A 20,721-nucleotide genomic window follows, 5' to 3' on the forward strand; every position below is an offset into this window, starting at 1 on the left:
TCTTCTAAAGAAGAAAACAAAAAAGATCAAACTTACTTATTTTATTATAGTGCTATGGTTGAATGAAATAGTTATTGAGGAGCTAAAGATCTCATATAAAATATAATTTGAAATTAAGTTTAAAGAATTTTTCTCTTAAATTTCAAACTATATGATTTTTATCCTACTTTAACATCGTGTTTCAACAGTTTAGTAAGGTGAATATACCATAAGTAGCACCTCTGTTTTTTTTAATTTTTTATCTTTTTATTATATTATTATTGCATTGCTGCATGAAAGAGAGAGAGAGAGAGAGAGAGAAAGAGAACGAGCATGCTCTGACATGCATATAGAGGTAAGAGAACCACATTTGGGAATCAGTTCTTTCCTTCTACCATGGGATCTGGGGATTGAACTCAGGTTGGAAGACTTACAATGGCACTTATTTTACCCACAGAACCATTTTTCAGGACTGGTATTTCTGTTTTTAAATGTGTTTTTAGGTTTCACTTAACTTTTCCTTAAATTTGTATGGCTCTGGATCATTTGTAGAAAAGCAGTATGTAACTTAGGACAACTGCCATTGGAATACTGTGCATAAATCAACTTGAATTATTAGAAGGCATATTAGAGTTTTCCAGAGAAATAAAAACAATCGGATGTAGCTATATGAATATGCATGTGTATAGAGAAAGACTTGATTACAAGGGGATTTGCATAACAGGAAGGCTGGGAAATTCTATTACTTGCTATTTGCAAAACTGAAGAAATACTTCTTGCTAGTGACATACATAATTCAGTCTGAGAACTGGAGGAAGAGGAGGAATGGTCATGTGAGTCCCAGTCTTATGTCAAAAGGCAACAGAAAACTGGGTGTCTCACCTCAAACAGAGAGATAAAGTTCACTTTTCCTTTATGTTTTTCTTCTAGTCTAATAGTCAGTGGACTATAGTGCTCACTCACATTTATTTGGGTGACCTTTACTCAGTCTACCAATTAGAATGTTAATCTGTTCCAGAAACTTTCTACAAATACACCCATGAAAAAATGTTTCACTAGATACCTGAACATCCCTTCATCCAGTCAAGATGACAGATAAAATTAATCCCAACAGAAGATTGGTAAGAATTCAAGGCATAATTAAGGTTTATTACTTAAATGATTCCATGGGTTTTTACTACCAAAAGATCTTTCTAGACAGTGTGCACATTCTGGATTGTATGTGTATCAAGATGGTTTGTAGAGCTGAGTAAGCTTTTCCATTTGGTTGAGATATAGTTCTTGTCACAGAAGGTAGAAGTAAAGCTTAAACAGAAGTATCTAAGGACAGAGAGAGCTCACAAATTTTCCTGAGAATTGAATAATGGGACATATAGATAACAGAAGCACTCATAAACATTATTTGTCATGTAATCCCATATTTATTTCTGGACCATTTTGTAAATCATAACAGACTTTAAGTACAGAGTATCCATAATCACTCTCAACTATTGAACCAATCTTTCTGATGGTTATACTTGACTGCCAGCTTGACTGACTGTGAAATGCCTAGAGGAGTAGTAAAGCACATATCTGGGAATGTCTGTGAAGGCATGCCTACAGACAGATCATGAGAACTATGACGATGAGTTCAAAAACTGAACAGGCTATTGGGAGGTGGTGGTATTGTGGAAGGTAGAGCCTGATTAGAGGAAGTCGGTCACAGGGGCTCATGTCTGTAGGGCTTCATGCCCTGGCTTCTTCCTGTTACTGATCTGCTGTTTCCTATCCCCATGATGTAAGAAGGTATACCACACCCTACCTACCACAGTAGACTAAAACCTCTGAAATCATAAGCAAAATAAATCTTTCCTCCTTTCAAGTAATTTTATATTAGGCATCCTTTCACAGAGATGAGAAAGCTAACAAAACATTAGTGGACTATGGCTTAGATACAAACTATCTGAAATAGTGTAATCACTCAAACAGTATCTGCTTAATATAGGAATAAATGCAGGAGTGTTTGAAAGAATGGGCAGATTTGTGAATGAAGAACAGAGAGTGAATGAAGGATCTATTTCTTCTCAATGATCTCACAGCATGTGAAAGCAACATAGAGCTAGTCAATAAATGTGACACTAAAATTAGTAAAAGTTTTTCTAATAAAACATTACAAAGAATGGTACAGATGTGCTCCTGAGAATATAATTTAAGAAAGGCTTCCAGGTTGGAGTAGATGAGTCAATGCTTAAACATTCAGAAATGTATGAGCATATTGTTCTCCTTAAGCAGCATTATTTTGTCCTTTAATAAGTTTATTTCATTATATCTAAGACCTTCAAAAACATTCTCTCTTATTTATTTATTTTTGTTTATTATTTTACATTTGAACCCGTCAGATTTCATGGTTACAATGGCTAATTCAGGCCATAGAATTTTGCCCTGGTCAATACTATTAAAAGGAGTGATATTTACACTTATTGTTGAAGAATTAAGCTGCTTATATTGGATGGATTCATTTCTCATTTTATATTTCCATCAATGTTCAAAATTCTTCTGACTTCTATCATTGAATTTCAGACTGAGTTCAGATGAATTCAGATGCAGGATTGAGCACCACACACAAAAACTGAAGACTTGCTTTCCTGGAGCTTACCTTCTATTTCATGAAGAAGGAAGCATTAAAATTGTCAGTAAAACTCTGTCCATTGATAACATGCGATCTAAGTTTAGATTGTGTGATGGAATACTGTATTGGCATAGCAAACAGAATGTAAAATTCTGTCACATGAAAATAATGTTTTACCTCTAAAGTAATTCCTCCAAGAAAATATAACCAGAGTCAATGAAAAACCAAATTGAGAAATATTCTAAAAAGTTCCTGTCCAACACTCTCATAACTGTCAAGATCATCAAAATCAGGAAAACTCATATTGAGAATCCCCTGGTACAATCTAGTGACCACAACTATTTTATGAGGGTAAATTTATAACTTTAGTGGGTGTTACCTGGTATTACCACAGATCCTGTGTTCTGAGTCAAAAATGAATTCAAATATTTCAGATATGTTAGTGTTCTTTAATTTGTTAAATATTAATTAGGGCTCATTTCCAAATTTTTACAGGAATTTTTTAAAATTTATGTGTATGAGTGTTTTGCCTGCCTATTTACAAGTGTATCATGTGCATGCAACTCCTATAGAGGCCAGAAGAGGATGTTGAATCCCCTGGGACTGGAGGTAAGGACCATTATTATCACCATGTGGGTTCTGGGAACCAGACCCATGTCCTCTAGAAGAACAGAAAGTGCTCTTACCACTGAGACATCTCTCCAGCCCCAATGTCAATGATTACTAACTGAGTCAAATGCTCTCAGAATTTACATCCCTAGAATCAGTACACACTTAAAACTGTAAACTCAGCAAATGTAATTTTTTTTTTTTTTTTTTTTCTTTTTGAGACAGGGTCAGACCAGGCTGGCCTCAAACTCACAAAGATCCGCCTGCCTCTGCCTCCCAAGTGCTGGGATTAAAGGCATGTGCCACCATGCCCAGCCAAATGTAATTATTTTTAAATGCAAAAAATTAAGTTACTTATTTATGTTGTGTGTGTATGTGTTTTGACTACATGTGTTTAAGTACACCTGATGGATGCAATATCCTCAGAGGTGAGAAGAGGGTGTCATATTCCCTGGATCTGCATGTGGGTGCTGGGAACTGAACTCAAGTCATCTGCAGGAGCAGCCAAGTGCTCTCAACTGATCCATCTCTCCACTCCCATATTACTTAATCTTAAAAAGATTTCCTTTTAAATGCTCAATTTCCAACAATAAACTGTTCAAGTTATGTCAAAATACAGTGTATATATTTACCAGGACAAAGAGGCAAGCAAGAAATTAAAGTTTATAAAGGACTTTTAACTCTACCTGTAGGAGGATGATCAGAAGAAGATGCGACAGTTGATGGCAAGAGTGAAAGGAGTATGCGTGGGAAGCGCTGAGGAGAGAGAGGAGCGTGCATGGGAAGAAAGAGCTGAGGGGTAATAAGAGCATGCTTGGGAAGAGCTAGGAGGAAAATCTAAATAAAGGAAGAGCAAGTTTAAAGATGGGGAGGACTGTGCCAGGCGTGGTGGCGTGCACCTGGCGTCCTTCAAAAAAACCTGGGCCTAAGTCAATTAGAGGCATGTTTTCAAGACTCAGTTGTAATTCATCAGTGACCTTATCGCCAATGTGTAACTCCTGCTGATCTCTTCCATTTAAATAGACAGGAATAGTGCCATGTGCCCATTGCTGGTAGAAGAAAAAGAATAAATAAGGATACTGAGAGTTATGTGCTGGTCAAGAGAGATGGCAAAACAGGTTCATTGTTAAAGCATCATTGAGGTCAAACTACTTCACCAACTCAAAGGTATTCATACTGAGTACGTTAGACTTTCTCACATGAAACTACACAACAGAAGCATATTACTAGTTTTTTGTCTTCTAAAAAAATGGAAAATAAGAAGGTAAATTTAGCTATGCTTCACAGAGAGTGATCTTAAACTATTTCAAACAAATGAAAGAGGAAGCACTAGAAATTAGAGCATCACTGGAGGAGTCACCCATCTGTGGGAAGTTCCTGGTATTGTCACAGTTTGCTGGTCCACTCCTCAGTAAATCAAGACTGCTCAGAATGTTATGTTATCCACATCATTTAGAATATAATTATCATGTAATAAAGGGTGTTTTCAGGAACCTTTGTAGTTGGCATTTTCAATCACTTTTCCTAAGAAAACTTACTGGAAAATTTTTGTTTTGTTTGCTTTTCTTTGGTGTATAGTTTTCTTACCTTGGATGTCTATTAAGGGAATGTGACATATGTGGCATATAATTAGTTCAGAATGGTAGAATGATGTGACTCAGGTTCTGTACCCACTAACTGACTGGCACAATTCTACTGACAAAACTAATTGACGTCCATAAGCAAGCCTTAGAGAAACGTGCTTTGACTCCTGCTCTATTTTCCTCTGCTTCCTGACTCTCCTCTTGACCTTCCTATTTAACCTTCTCATTACGTCATCACACTTTGTATTGAAAATAATTAAAAATATTTTACTCTTGTCTCTCCAAAGTGGGAGCATAAATTGATATTTTTCTTTAACTTTACTATAACACTCTTCTAAAGAATTTCATTTGCTCGTAAACATTCTTGCCACTGATCTTCAGATGTCTTACTTACTGAGTTTCCTAGCATCAGCCACACCTCACTCCACACATGAAACTCCATGTTGATTTTAATTTTTATATTTTCACTTCATATCTACATTGTGGGAAGCATGTTATAAATATCCATATAGTTTAGATAAGAGGCACCATTTACAGGAAACTTTGATTATATATGTCATTAAAATATTTGTAACATTATTTGAATTATAGTTAGTGACATAATGATTTGGTCCTGATCTCATACTATTTTGGAAAAGGCAGACCAAAGGCAATTATTGAAAATAAAAGAGACCAGGTAATGTTACTTTCACTGTCATAACCAGAATGTACCATTCAATCTGGTATGAATAAAAAATGCGGTGATTATTATTCTAACAACTCCAAGAGCTGATAAAGCTGTAAAGGCCACACTACAGTTTGAAAGAAGGAAAGACAGAAAAAGTAGGAGGTGGTGCCAAATATTAGGGTCTTCTCCAAAACTAAATAGCCTCATCTTATGAAAGTTTCCTATAGATGTTTTCAGAGTATTGTCTCAAAAACATTGAAGACCTGAATGGACACACTGATGGTATTTTCTGTTTGAAATTGCCAATGCTCCTATTTATTGGGTGTATCTTACTAAAATGGAATTAGTGGGATTGAGACATTTTTGGTCATTTAGATGTAATAACTTGCTATATGGCTGATTTGACATATACTAGTCACTTCAGTCTGACAATGGCCACAGTTTCGGTGCTCCTGCTTGTTGTTCTAAAATATACAGTTTAAGAAAGCTGGTAATTTTGTTTTACAAAATTGTTCTGACAGTGTCTATCCAAGACATGTATATCCCTGCTCCATGTTTATATTTCACTCCTATTAAAGCAAATTGGCAGTCTTCAGACTCACTAAGGTTACAGTCAAATAAATTTGACTCTCCTGCATGCATTCTGAATTCCAAAATTTCAAAATTCACTCTCATAAATTGGGCAACATGAATAAGAATTTATGAATCATAGTGAGCTTTTAAAGTTGTATATGAATTGGAAAACAGACTCCAAAATGAGGCCATGAACCAAAGCCAAATCACAAATAAGTAATTGTGCTTACCAAAAGGAAATCAAAACATCTCTTCTTATTTTGAGTTTCAGTGAAAAATCAATAAGGAGCTAGCTGATGGGTTCATTTAAACTGATCAAATGTAACGTATTTCAGTTTGTTGTTTTGAATCTCTGTTTTCAGATATTTTTGTTTCAGTTTTAATAGCTTAACTTTTTTTTTTCCTTTTTGAGACAGGGTCTCCCTGTAGCCCCAGCTGGCCTGGAACTTACTATGTAGACCAAGCTGGTCTTGAACTTACAGAGATCTGCCTGCCTCTGCCTCCCAAGTGCTGGGACTACAGGCATGTGTCATTATGCCCAGGTAGTGTCTTGTTTTTAAATGTACAGAAAACATACAAGAGCTCAAAGCACTCCATTATCTCATCACCTCATTCCCCATCATTAAAATTTTAAGTAATTTTTAAAATTTAGTCTATTTCTGTCCTCTATAAATATTATATAATTGAATATAATTATACTTTTTGTATCAGTTATACATAGTACACATGTGATTTTTCTGAGCCATACAGATGTTATAAATATGATGCTTCATTACTGCTATACTTCATTATGTATTTCCTTAGAGAAAGGACACTTTCTTACATCATCATAATGTATCAAAATTGAGACACTGACATTGGATACTATCATCAATCACTCCAGTGACTTCTGCCACATTTTGACAATAACTCCAATAATTTTCTTTATATAAAAAAAGTCTTCTAAACAAGCCATCTGCCAAGACCCAATTGAGGACAACATGTTGAATTCAGTTGCCATACCTCCTTCCTAGGGTCAATCAGGTAGCCTGCCATGTGTTCATAGCTTGATATTTAAATTTATGGACCAGTTATTTTGTAGAATTTAGGATTTTTCAGATGAAATTCTCAGTAATAAAATCAATAATAAATTATCATTGAGGTCATTCTAATAAATAGAAATTCTAAAAATCATTATTAGCGTTACAAACAGGTAATTTAAGTGGAAGTTACAATCCCCAGCAGAGTTGCAATCAGAAGACTCAGGAACTTAGTGAAGGAACATTGGCTCTCAACTATCAGTTTTGAAGAATATCTTATTCTAAATTATTTGTATTTTCTCTAAAAGTAGCTTGGTGAGTATCTGTTTCATTCTCCTTCATTCTATTGTATGTTTGTTGCTAATGAAAGTTCAAAACTGACTTTGAATTTGATATTTAAAGACCAGAGGCTTTTTTTCTTTTTCTGATTTTAAATTTTATTAAACATGTTCAAATTGTTTAGGAAATGGAGTTTTTTTCAGTATAATGCTCTTAAATACCCCTAGGTTTCTTTCATTCATTCACCCATTCATTCATTCATTCACTCTTTCATTCATTCATTCACCCTTATGTCAGCAATGATTTTTTTTACCCAAATAAGATGCAAGAGAGTGAGCTACTCAGGTAATCTAAACAAGTCTCAAATCATTTTATGATCCAATGAATAATTTTACTTGGTATATACACAGAGAAAATGCTAAATGACCATACCAATCACACGGTTTTCTAATCTACTTCTAACAACACTACGTGTGAGTAATAATTCAACTCATCACGTCAGTCACTGGAGAACCACCTCCTACCAACTCTCTGCTCTACTCACTTGTAGTTAGTCATTTTGTTTGTCATTTTGATGCTGTCTTGTTCAGCCCATCTAGTGTTGCAGGAGTGTTGCTGTCTCCCTTCTTCCCTTCTTCTGCCTGCTGTTCTCGGCACAGGCACCAACAGTGAGAAACTATGAACTGTATTTCCTTTTCTTTTTCAAATAGAACATTCTCAATTCAATACACCACTGTAACTCTTTGCTGTTTGAGTATGATTCTCATTTCTCTTTGCCTTCCAACATTGGCACTTTTGCTCCTTTAATATTCTTTCTCCCTCAATGTTCAAGTGCACCTAAACATTCTCCTCTTCCATTGGATTCTGGGGGCTCATACCAGAACACTGTTAAAGGACATTTGGCATTCCAATGCCTTTGTTTCACATATTCTGCCTACCATATGCATTTCCTTATTCAGTGACTCCAATTCTAGGTCAAATTTCTATTTCTTTTACTTTTTATTTTTTATTATGTGTATATGTGTATATAGTCACTGATAGGTTAAAATGTTGGAGAGAGAGAGCGGGTGGATGGAGGCACCGAGGCACAGATGGAATTCTCAGCGGGATACAGATTTATTTCGCACAGGGCACCTTTCCCTCGGGGAAGGGAAAGATGTCCGCCCACGGGTTGTGAGCTGGGACTTTATATATGGGGGCTTTAGGGTGTGGAAGGGGGGAATGTTTGGGGGAGAAATCAGGGAGGGGGAAGCAGGAAAAGCCTGGCTCTGTTCAGTCTGCCAGGTGGGATTAGGGTCTGGAAGTGTTTACTTTTTCCCTCTTAAGATAAAAGAAAAACAGCTTCTAAAATCTCTGGTTATCAGGTAGAATCTGCTTATCTTATCTTTGGAGGTCAAAGGAAAGGCAGGCTGCTTCTCAGCAGAGTTTGTTTCCCTTGACTCCAAAGGTCAAGGTGAGGTCCCTGTTGGGGAGGGGGGAAACTGCTGCTGTTTGGAACCCTAACAGTCACATGCATGCAGATACCTACAGAGGCCAGAAGTGGTTGTGGGATTTCCTAGAACTGGAGTTACAGGTGGTTGTGAGCCAACAAGTGTAGGTGCTGGGAACTGAAATCAGGTCCTCTACTAGGAAAGTACGCACTCTTAACCACTGATCCATCTCAAAAGCCCTCTATTCCAATTTTAGAGGGTGTTCCTTTCTGCCTTTTAGTCATTTTTAGGACAAGATCTCACTAGACAGTCAGGACTAGTCTAGAATTCACTATGTAGACCAGGCTGTCCTGGAACTTGGAGTAAGCCTTCTGCCTCTACCTGTGCCCCCTGAATGCTGAGTGACGGGATTATAAGGAAGCATCACATGTCCAGCTATGTAGGGCATCATATTCTTTAAATATAAAAGATTGTAAACTTCTATTAAATGTAATATCTGAATCTTTCCTTAGCCAAGGCTATAGATCTATTCATTTGTTTCAATTGTAACTAGTACTTACTGTGTGTACTGGATAGCTTTAGTGTCAACTTGACACACCTGGATTGAGGGAGCCTCAATTAGGGAATTGCCTGCATTGGGGGGCATCTTCTTGATTGTTTAGTGATATGGGAGAGTCCAGCCCACTGTGGGTGGTGCCATCCCTGGGCAGGTGGGCCTGTGTTGCATAAGAAAGCAGGCTGAGCTGGGGGCAGGGGAGCAAGCCAGTAAGCAGCAATCCTCCATGGTCTGTGCTCCAGCTCCTGCTTCCAGGTTCCTGCCCTAAGTTCCTACCTTGGGCTCCCTGATGAACTGTGACCTGGGAGATGTAAGCTGAATAAACTCTTTCCTCCCCAAGTTGGTATTGGTCAGAGTATTTTGTTACAGGAATGGAGGGACAAACTACCACACTGTATATTAATCTGCTGTCACTGAGTTGGAAAGATGGAATTTTTTTCCTTTTTTTTCCTTTGAGAATTTCATACAACCTATTTTGATCAAATTCATTCCTAACTCCTCTTTTAACTTTCAAATCCATCCCCACCTCCCTATCACTGCAAACTTCATGTCTTCTTTTTTAAATTTAATGACCCATCGACTCCTATTTGTAATGTCCATATACTTCTGGATGTGGAGTCATCCACTAGAGACGAGTCAACCTACCACAAGCCACACCCTTAAAGAAAACTTGTGGGGACCTAAAAGCTCCACCTTGCATAGATCCGAAAGGAAGTTACTGGGGGCCCGGCCTGGCTTGCTTTGAAAATCTGAAGAATACTTCCGCACTGCTGAGGAGTGCATGATCAGCGCGTGACCATTCTTAAAATACACCCTCGGGGGGAGGGGGTTGTTCCAGGTACCTTTATAAGCTTTGGAACACTTGCAATAAATGAGTCCCAGCTTGACTAGGCTCCCCGTTGCATCTGAGTGTCCCTGGGTAATGGGGGTGTCATGGGCTGGCAAACAACGTGCTTACTCATCCCCAATCATCACCTCACCTGGGGTTGCGGGTTTGAGTCCCCAGCAAAAATGGACTCTTCTTCCTCCAGAAGCCATCAACTATCCATACCTCCTCAGCTATGTGTTGCAAACTCATGAACCTCTCCCCACTCTGTGCTAGACTGCTGGCTGCCTTGATCTTCTGCAGGTGTTCTGCAGGTGACAACAGCTACAAGTTCAAGTGGGTAGCTGTCTTGTCATGTCCAGAGACAGTTTTGCTTTGTTTTGTTATGCTAGAGATCAAACACAGGGCCTCAAATACTCTGGTATGCTAAGGAAGTGTTCTAACACTAAGTTATATCCTGAGGCCTACTCGTTAAGTTTTTAATTATTTGTGTGTGTGTGTGTGCGTGTGTGTGTGTGTGTGTGTGTGTGTGTGTGTGTGTACACCCATGTACATGTATGTAAAGGCCAGAAGTTGATACTGGTGTGTGCCTCAATTTTTCTCTTCCTTATTATTTTCTGGACAGAATCTCTGACAGCTTTATTGAGTGCAAGAATCTAACTCAGATCCTCATGTTTGTGTGACAAGCACTTTACTGTCTCAGCTGCTTCCAAGCCTTACCCCTAAGTTTTGTTAAGAGAATATTAATTCTTGGAATTTCTTCACTACACATCCCCCCTTAAATTAAATACGGTAAACTTATTTTCCTTTGTTTCTGAGTTCCTGAAATACTTTTTAGTATTTAAAGTATAAAGTCAGATTTAGTAAACATAGGCACATTCTCCCAAATTTCAGTTTTAGACGAATGTTATTTAAATATCTTTATGTGTATGAATGTTTTGCTTGCGTGTATATAAGTGCATCCATGTTGTATAGTGCCTGTGGGGGCCAGAAGAGGGAACTGGATCCCCTGGAACTGCAGTTAAGGATAGTTGTTAACCAGCATGTGGGTGCTAGGAACCAAACCCAAGTCCTCTGGAAGAGCACTCAGTGCTTCTAACTGCCGAACCATCTCTCTAGCCCCATAAATATCATTTTTTTAGGATTATCATGTTCTGTGTAATATTTAAGAAATAGTTACACTAAAAATTAATCATTGTTTATCTGAAATTCAAATTTGTTTCATCATCATTTATATGGTAATGATACTTTTTTAAAATTTATTTATTTATTTATTTATTTATTTATTATTTGTATGAGTTTATGCCTGCATATATTTAAGTGCACCCATGTTGTGCAGTGCCCTTGAGGCCAGAAGAGGGCATCAGATCCCCTGTAACTGGCTGTCATGTGAGTGCTGGGATTCAAACCCTGGTCTTCCATGAGAGCAGCCAGTGCTCTTACCTGCTGAGTCACTTCTCCAGTCCCAATCATAAATATTTATAATAATGAAAATTGTATTACATAATCATCTTCAACAATTTCATGCTTAAATGCCTTCCACGTGATACTGTTCTCTCATTGACAAAGCGGTGACCAAAGTGGTGAGAAAGCTAATTCCAATACGAATTTGCATGACACATTATAAAATCATGCTTATTCTTTGGTGGGTTTTATCATAAGGAACATCACTTTAAATACATTTTATCACACTAGATTGCAGTCATTTCTCTCTTCTTAGGTTACAAGGTTCTGGGAAATCTTTCCCTTCAGGTTGCTAGAATTAATATTTGTTTCCTACACTAAACAATTTGCTATCTCAGTTCCACTTAGAAAAGTAAAGAAAAATCTTTAATTGGTGTTATTTTATGCTAACTCTAGGAATAAGCACATCGATATTTTTAGTTTTTAATTTTTTAAATGTGAATTGATGAATCAGGACAACATACCTTAAAGTGTTGCTGGTCACAGATACTTTACACAAATGATGGAAGCTAAGTGTTTATTTTTCATAAAATCCACTCATGTATAAAGAAGTGCATAACTTTTTTTTTTTGTCTTTTTGAGACAGGGTCTCCCTGTAGTCCCAGCTGACCTGAACTCACTATGTAGACTAGGCTGGCCTTGAACTCATAGAGATCCTTCTGCCTCTGCCTCCTGAGTGCTGGGTCTAAATGTGTGTGCCACCACACCCGGCTACAAGCACATAACTTCTATCTTTATAATTTCGCGGAATTTACATATACTTTGAAGACCACTCATAGATCTCAGAAAAATATCCTGAAAGTGTTGGGTAATATAAAAAGTGGTATATTTAATACATTTACTATTTAATAGTGATCCAACCTTATTTTAAAGTATGCTCAAATTTTAATTTCATCATTTTCCAGTCAACAAATGATTATAAATATAAAGTAGCTCACATATTTAAATATTCATATAGCACACCTACAATTTAATATTTTTTCCTACCAGAATTAAAAACTTAACATTTAACAACTTACTTTACACATTGTAAAAGTAACATAAGAGACAGACAGATTTATGATCTTATATTATGAAAATTAACAAATGTGTTTTATATCTAAATATAGGAATATAGTTTCTGAAGACCAAAACAATATCTAATTCTGAGTCCTTACTAGTGGTTGTAAAATCATAGCAACTACTAGGAAATTGTTGTCAGATAAGATTTTACATTTCAAATCTTATTGGTTAATAATGATATTAACTCAAAAGAGCTAACTTGATGATATTAAAATAATGAAGTAACAAAGGAAATAAATATCTCCTAAGAGTTCTACAGCTTTTAACTTTTTGGGGAGGAAGGTGTCTTTTTTAGACAGCCCAGCTGGTAGCACAGCTGGCCTGGAACTCATTATGTGGACCAGATTGGCCTCAATCTTACAGCGATCTGCCTGCTTCTGTCTCTGGAGTGCTGGGATTAAAGGCAAGTACCATCATGCCTGGCAGCTTTAACTATTTTTTTTTTTTTTGAATGGTGTGATAGTAACAGCACTTAAGGCAGAAGCAGGAGATTACTACAAGTCCCAAGCCAGATAGTGCCATATAACTAAGAGTCTGTTTCCAAAAATAATCAATTTTTTTCCTCATTAAAACTTAGCATGAAGGAGCTGGGCATGGTGGCCCATGCCTTTGATCCCAGCACTTGGGAGGCAGAGGCAGGCAGATCGCTGTGAGTTCAAGGCTGGTCTGGTCTACATAGTGAGTTCCAGGCCAACTGGGGCTACAGAAAGACCCTGTCTCAAAAAGACCAAAACAAAACAAAACAAAAAACCTTTGAGTGAAGATCTAAAAATAATTATTTTCTCATTTTAGTGCTTTTTTTAAATGTAAATACAAAATGTTTAGTCATATGATGGCAAAATACTCTTCTTTCTTTTTTCTAAGACAAAAATAAAGCTTATTTGGTCCTTGGAGAGTGATGTTCCAAAGTTCACTATCATCAAGTAAACAAGAAAACTGTTGCAGTCTCCCTGCAGGTCCAGCCTAGGGGAGACTCAGGGTCCCAGCCAGGAGAGGATGAGCAGCGCGGAGTCAACACACAGACACCAGGAGTTGGGTGGAAGCAGGCACTAGGCAGGTGCTGCAGGCTTGTTTATTGTGGATATGGGACTGCCTTATATACCCCTCTCCCAATGTCCCATTGGCCCCAGTAGGCATTCTCGGGTTGTGTCTGATCCTCATTGGCTCTCTATGTCAAGCTATCTTGTGTCAGCTGTCTCTATGTCCTTTGACAGAATACAGGTTTGACTCAACAGATGTTTTTAGAGCATTTGCAGTATGCATGGGCTGATTGTTCAGGCCACACTTCCTCTTACAAGAAAACTGTCTCCATTGTCTACAAACAATGGGCTACATTTCTATAATGTTCTCAGAAGGTTAGCACGGAAAAATGAAAATGAGGAAGGACAGCGATTATGACTAATTCTGTGCAGCATAAAGCTCATCTTTTTTGCTGCAAGTCTTTTGCAACTGGGACTACACAGTGTGGGTGCCACTGAATGTTGTGCATAGACATACAATCCACAAGAACCTATGGTACAGGCACATAAATACACATGAGGAGTCTCAACAGGCCATGGGCCTTCTCAAAGTCTTTGCTGTTATGCACAGATGGGGCTTACCTGTGCCATTATTGGAAATTTAAGGGTGACACAGAAAATGTGAAGTTCAAGTTCTGCAAATGTCTGGAGTAAATTTCAGGAAGAGTGTTCATGTACCAGAGTAGGAGGTTAATGAACAGTGCTGAGCCCCCAACATGGACAGGGTTGCTGTCACTCAAAAGTCATTCATGATCATGTTTCATTTATATCATGTGTGTACTCAAGGTTTTCTCATGTTAAGAGAGTGTTTCAATAAAACCTTCTAAAATACCACATTTCATATCAGTTCATAGAACAAAGCATAGATAATGCTGTCACTCTGTCTAGTATGACATATATTTTCTAACTGTAAAATTTCCAACAATTTTATTTTTAAAAATCTTAACTATCTCACATTAAACTTCTGTTAGAATAGATGACAGTTAGCAAGACTAAAATACTTGGAAAAGAATTAATGATCTTTAAATTAATTTATCTAGGAAACCATGTTGAATCCATTTGAGGAATAGATGACCAGACCTGTAGTTAAAATTTTATTTATTTAAATTACAAGGTATTTTTTTTAAATCAAACCTATTCCAGGAGTGATTTTTAATAGGATAAAACTGTTCTTACATAGAGTTGAAAAAGCACTAACATTTAAACAGTATATTTATACAATCTGAATATATAAATACATATTAGCTATATTAATATTTAGGATTAAAATATCTAATCTACATGTATGCCTTATGTTTAATAACAATTGTAGAATTATGTGAATTCTGCTTTTTTAGTAATTCAGAAAAATACAACTCTACTTTCACATTTTTGTTTCAGTTAAAGAAATCCAACTAAAAATCAGTTATAAAAGTAGCCAAAGGTAAATATATAGATCTCTGATTTATACTTTTATAATATAATTTACAGCCATTTGATGTTTCTTATTTAGACTCAATCTCTGTATTCTAAACAGTTGTTTGTATGATGCTAAGCATAGCTGAAAAACCAAGAGCTAGTATGCAACAATATAGGAGTCAAGCAAAATAATTTTTAAAAGCAATTCTTAACAACACATTTTAAAGCTTCTCCTGGTGGTGTGGGATTAAGAACTCTTCAAGCTTTTCCTTTCATTGAACAGTGTCTATGGAAAATGGCTACCAATCATGGAGATGGAGAACTATAAATCACAAAAAATAGGAAATGTAGTTTGACAGCACTAAAATAACACAGCTACAATATTAATCTTTTGAGAATAAATGATCCAGCAAAATTTGGGCCTCATAAACAACTGTGAAAGCATTAAAAATCAGTCATTATCATCCTGTACAATTTCCAGTTAAGATTACAGCTGGCAGTTTTGGAAAATGATTGAAGTCATCCCTTGACAGTGATTCACTCTGGTTCTGCAAAGACATTGGAAAAAAGGTGGCTAATGGTGGGTTCAGGGGCCGGGCAGTGCACACTAAGCATCCCATCAGTCTCCAGCAGATAATTCCAAACCCATGAATACACAGATGTTTGAATTCAGAGGGTTTAAAGAAACAAAACAAAACAACAAAGTCTTGAATGTGTGAACAGATTTGAAGACGAAGGAGGTTATAGGAATGTGGAGGGAGATTAGAAAAAATTATTCTGAAATTTTAACTTTAATTAGAGATGCTATATACAGGCTGACACATGTAAGTACTTATAAAATAAGTTATTTATATCATTAGTACTATCAACAGATGCTAACCTGACCTGAAGTAGCCAGGGTGATTACAACTAGGGTTTAGGTATAACCGGAGTTACCTGTCGGCTCAAAAGAAAGATATGATTATACAGGGAATTCATTTTGTGGCATAATTACATAGTGATTTCCAAAGAAAGCTCTGCTTTTTTTCAGCTGAAGATATGAGTTAGGTCCACATTGGACTTGAGATGAAAGTGTTCAGGGTGATGAAATCATGTTCATGACAGCTAGCTTTCAAGGGTCCAGGTGTGGAATGTTTAATGGATCATACAACTTTGATATTTTATTACTCTCATACTTAGAAAAAGAACAGTCTTGCTCTATAGTGAGGCATGCAGACAACTGCATTCTAGAGAAGCACAGCAATCATCTTGTTTTCCTGATGCTATTTTATGAAGCTTAGTTTGACATAGCCACAGGTTTCTGTATAAAACTATCAAAGCAATAAGTCCCAAGGATATTAAGAACTGTTGCTTTACTTTGTGCCTAGATAACAGAAAGTTTTTCTAACAACTGCAGATACCGTGTAACCACCTGGCAAACTAAATCTGCCATGTCTCATCATTTGCTTAATGTTTAATAGTTCAGAACTGGTATTTTATTTAATAGATCTCATTGGTAATTTTTTCTTTCATTTAAAATCTATTGCATCAAGGATTTCCTGTGGTAAAAGCAAATACATTTCGAGAAAAAACTGAATAGCCATAAAAACTAAATTACTTGCACACATATTGACACTATGATCTGACAAATCATAAAGATTGTACTGATTTGAGGTTTCCCTTCTAAAGGAGCTTAGACTAGAAAGAACAGTTTTGTTTACTAACATGTAAATGATTTTATTCTGACAGGATGTACGTATTCATGTAAAACAAGAAATTAAAAGGAAAGGTAAGTAGATGTGTAATGGACCGATTATTTGAGGTCAAAAGTTCATTGCTGATCTTCAAAGCTTACCCATGAGGCATCTGAGGCCAGCTTGACTAAGAATGCCCCTAGATAGCCTAACATCTTGTGTATAAATGGAATTTAAGTATGAGATGTTTTCTTTTCCTTCTTAGTTACATAAACATCTGAAAAGATAATCTTCGTGTATCCCTCAATTTTTATCTTAATTTCTTATTTCAATTTTTTGAAGATAAAAGGTTTTCCTTTGTTTGTCTTGTTGCTAGGAGATTGGTGATAGAAGAGGAAATGTGAACAAAATGAACGCTTCATAGAAAAGAGCACAGCATTAATTTTTTTTCCTGTAAATTCTAAAACCTAAAAGTACATGACCAAAAAATAATAAAATCAAAGTTCAAGGGGAAAGTCAAAATACTATCCTGAGTATGTAGCAATAGAAAGAGACCTGGGGGAAAAAATAGCTAATTTCAAATACTAAATACACATTATTTAGGAGTACTGTTAGCACAGCGATCATAAATAGGCATTTGTCAATAAATAGCTAGTATTATTAATGTTATTACTAATAGCATCAATCCAGGTCTATTTGTACAGTAACACTGCCTTACTAGACTGGATTTGCTTAAATTCAGTTTTTGAATTAACATCTTTCTTTCTTTCTTTCTTTCTTTCTTTCTTTCTTTCTTTCTTTCTTTCTTTCTTTTTTTGACAGGGTCACCATGTAGCCCTGAAACTCACTATGTAGACAAAGCTGGCCTAGAACTCACAGAGATCTGTCTGCCTGCCTCTGCCTCCCTAGTGCTGGGATCAAAGGTGTGTACCACCATGCCCAGCTCATTGATACATTTTTTTATAAAAGAGTACATGAAGTTGGAAGATACATTGGTGAGAACTAGGAGGAGTTGAACAGGATGGGGTGGGAGGTGGATATAATCAAAACTCATTGTATACCTGTATGAAAATGCTCAAAGAATAGTTTAAAATATATTTAAAGGCCTCTCTCTGACCTGCAGGCCTCTCTCTGGGGTAAGTCCTTCGCGCCCTCCAGGCCTTGACTCCCCTAGCCTCATTCACCCTCCCATCTCCCCTGCCGGTCTCTCCTCCTAGTTTGGGTCCTGTCCCATTCCTTATCTTGGAACCACTACTGCTTCCTGATCCTTTTCATCAAGACCAACTCAGGGCCTTCTCTGGTGCCCAGGAGCACTGTTTCTGGGCCTGACCCCGCCCTCACCTCCCTCTGCTTCTCTGGGCCTGCACCACCCTCCAGCCTCTTTCTGGGACGCATGGGGGCTGACCTTTCCTCTTCTTGATCCTTTGCATCCAGACCAACACAGCTACTCAGTGCAGTCTCCAGGAGTCTTTGGGACCACTTCCCTCCCCCATCTGCCTTTGCATCTCTGGGTGGCATGGCCACCAGCTGCCCTAGACCAGCATCTTTCCTGGGCCTGGATCCCAGGCCAGTTCACCCCCCAAATTCCTGAGGCCAAAAAATTTCCTGGAGGGATCCAGACCTTAGGAGAAAGCCTGAGAGCATCTGATCCTCATCTGACTTGGGCCTCTGTGGGAATTCCTGAAGACAAAAGCAATCTGGCCACTCCAACATAAAATTGAAGGAGAGAACCGGAAGCTTAGATAAACCAGCTTTTCATGCCCAAAAAGTAAACCACAAAGACACATAAAGTTCACAAAAAGAAGCAGACCTAACCTTGAAGGCTTGAGTCTCACACAAGTATCAGAAACTACAAAAGAAATCCACATGTCAAAATCACAGAGAGAAAAAAAATAACATGAAAAACCAAAAGAACATATCCCCACCAAATACCAATAGTCCTCTAGAGGAGTACAATGAGACCCCCCCTAGAGATAATGCAGGACATGGAACTCAAAAGAACAATTATAAACATGATAAAAGAATTCAGTGAATTTAAAGAACACACAAACAAATCAAAGAACCAATGGAAAATAGGGATAAACTTCTGAATAAATTTGGAAAAGAGTTAGAAATATTGAAGAATACTCAGGGTGAAATGAAGGAGGAAATGAAACACTCAGTAAGCCAATTAGAAATGACAGGGGAAAGCCTCACCAATAGGATGAATGAACTGGAAAACAGAGTATCAAGACTGTAAGATAAAGTGGACAAACTAGACCACTCAAGCAAAGATTATGAAAAATTTAAGAAATCACAAGAATGGAATATGCAGGAATTGTGTGACACCATAAAAAGGCCAAACCTATGGATCATAGGCATACAGGAAGGAGAAGAATCCCAAGATAATGGCATGGACCAGATCTTCAACAGAATCATGGGACATGCCCATACAAATACAAGAAGTATATAGAACACCAAACAGACAGGACCAGAAAAGAAACTCTCCACAGCACATCATAGTAAAAACACTACACATACAAAACAAAGAGGCAATACTGAAAGCTGCAATAGAAAAACAAGTCACATATAAAGGAAAACCCATTAGGATTACAGCTGACTTTTCAGCACAAACTATGAAAGCAAGAAGAGTATGGACCAAAATATTCCCAGTTTTAAATGACCACAGATGCCATCCCAGATTACTATAACTAGCCAAAATGTCTATCGAAGAGGAAAGAAAAATCTTCCATGACATAAATAGGCTAAAGGAATTCATGTCCACAAAACCAGACCTTCAGAGAGTTCCGGAAGCAATACAAAGAGCTGAAGAAAGGAATGACTATACACAAGGGGTTGCAGAAAGAAATCCCATGATGGTATACTGTGGAAAAGTACAGCTACATCAAGAATGCAAACAGATATAAAAATGACAGGATTCAATACTCATCTTTCATTAATAACTTTAAATATTAACGGACTGAACTCCCCTGTCAAAAGACACAGACTACATGAATGGATTAAGAAACAAAACCCATCTTTTTGTTGTCTGCAAGAAACTCAACTCACTTTCAAGGACAGACACTACCTCAAGATGAAAGAATGAAAAAAAAAAAAAAACAAGCAAATGGCACTAAGAAAAAGCAGACGTAGCAATTCTGATATTCTGATATCTGACAAAATAGACTTAAAACTAAAACTAATCAGAAGAGACAAAGAGGGCCACTTCATTTTGATCAAAGGAACAATGAATCAAGAAGATATTACAATCGTGAATATATTCACCAAACTCTGGTGCACCTAACTTCATAAAAACAATACTATAGGACTTTAAGACTGAGATTAATCCCAACTCATTAACAGGAGGGGACTTCAATACCCCACTGTCTCCATTAGATAGGTCAACAGGGCAGAGAGTTAACAGACAGACATCTGAATTAAACAATACCATATATCAAATGGAGTTAACAGACATCTACTGAGTATTCCGCCCAAGCACCAATGGACAGACTTTTGCTCAGCACCCCATGGAACCTTCTCCAAAATCGACCATATACTGAGGCACAAAACAAACCTCAACAAATACAAAAAGATTGAAATAATTCCATGCATTCTATCAGACCACAATGCAATAAAGCTTACAATCAACACCGGAAGAAGCCCTAGTCACCACATGAACACATGGAGATTAAACAACACACTCCTGAATGATGAATGGGTCAAAAGAGAAATTAAGAAAGAAATAAAAGTATTCCTGGAACTAAATGAAAAGGACAATACAACATAACAAAACCTCTGGGACATGCTGAAAGCTGTCCTTAGAGGGACGTTCATACCTCTAAGTGCCTACATCATAAAATTGGAAAGAACACAAATAAATGAGTTAACATTTCAACTTAACACACTTGTAAAGCAATAGCAAATGAAACCCAAACCCAGCAGACAGGAAGAAGTAACAAAAATCAGGGAAGAAATTAATGAAATTGAAACAAAGAAA

The sequence above is a fragment of the Nannospalax galili genome, unplaced genomic scaffold (genome assembly GCF_000622305.1).
Source record: "Nannospalax galili isolate Female #2095 unplaced genomic scaffold, S.galili_v1.0 scaffold790, whole genome shotgun sequence".
Lineage (NCBI taxonomy): Eukaryota > Metazoa > Chordata > Mammalia > Rodentia > Spalacidae > Nannospalax > Nannospalax galili.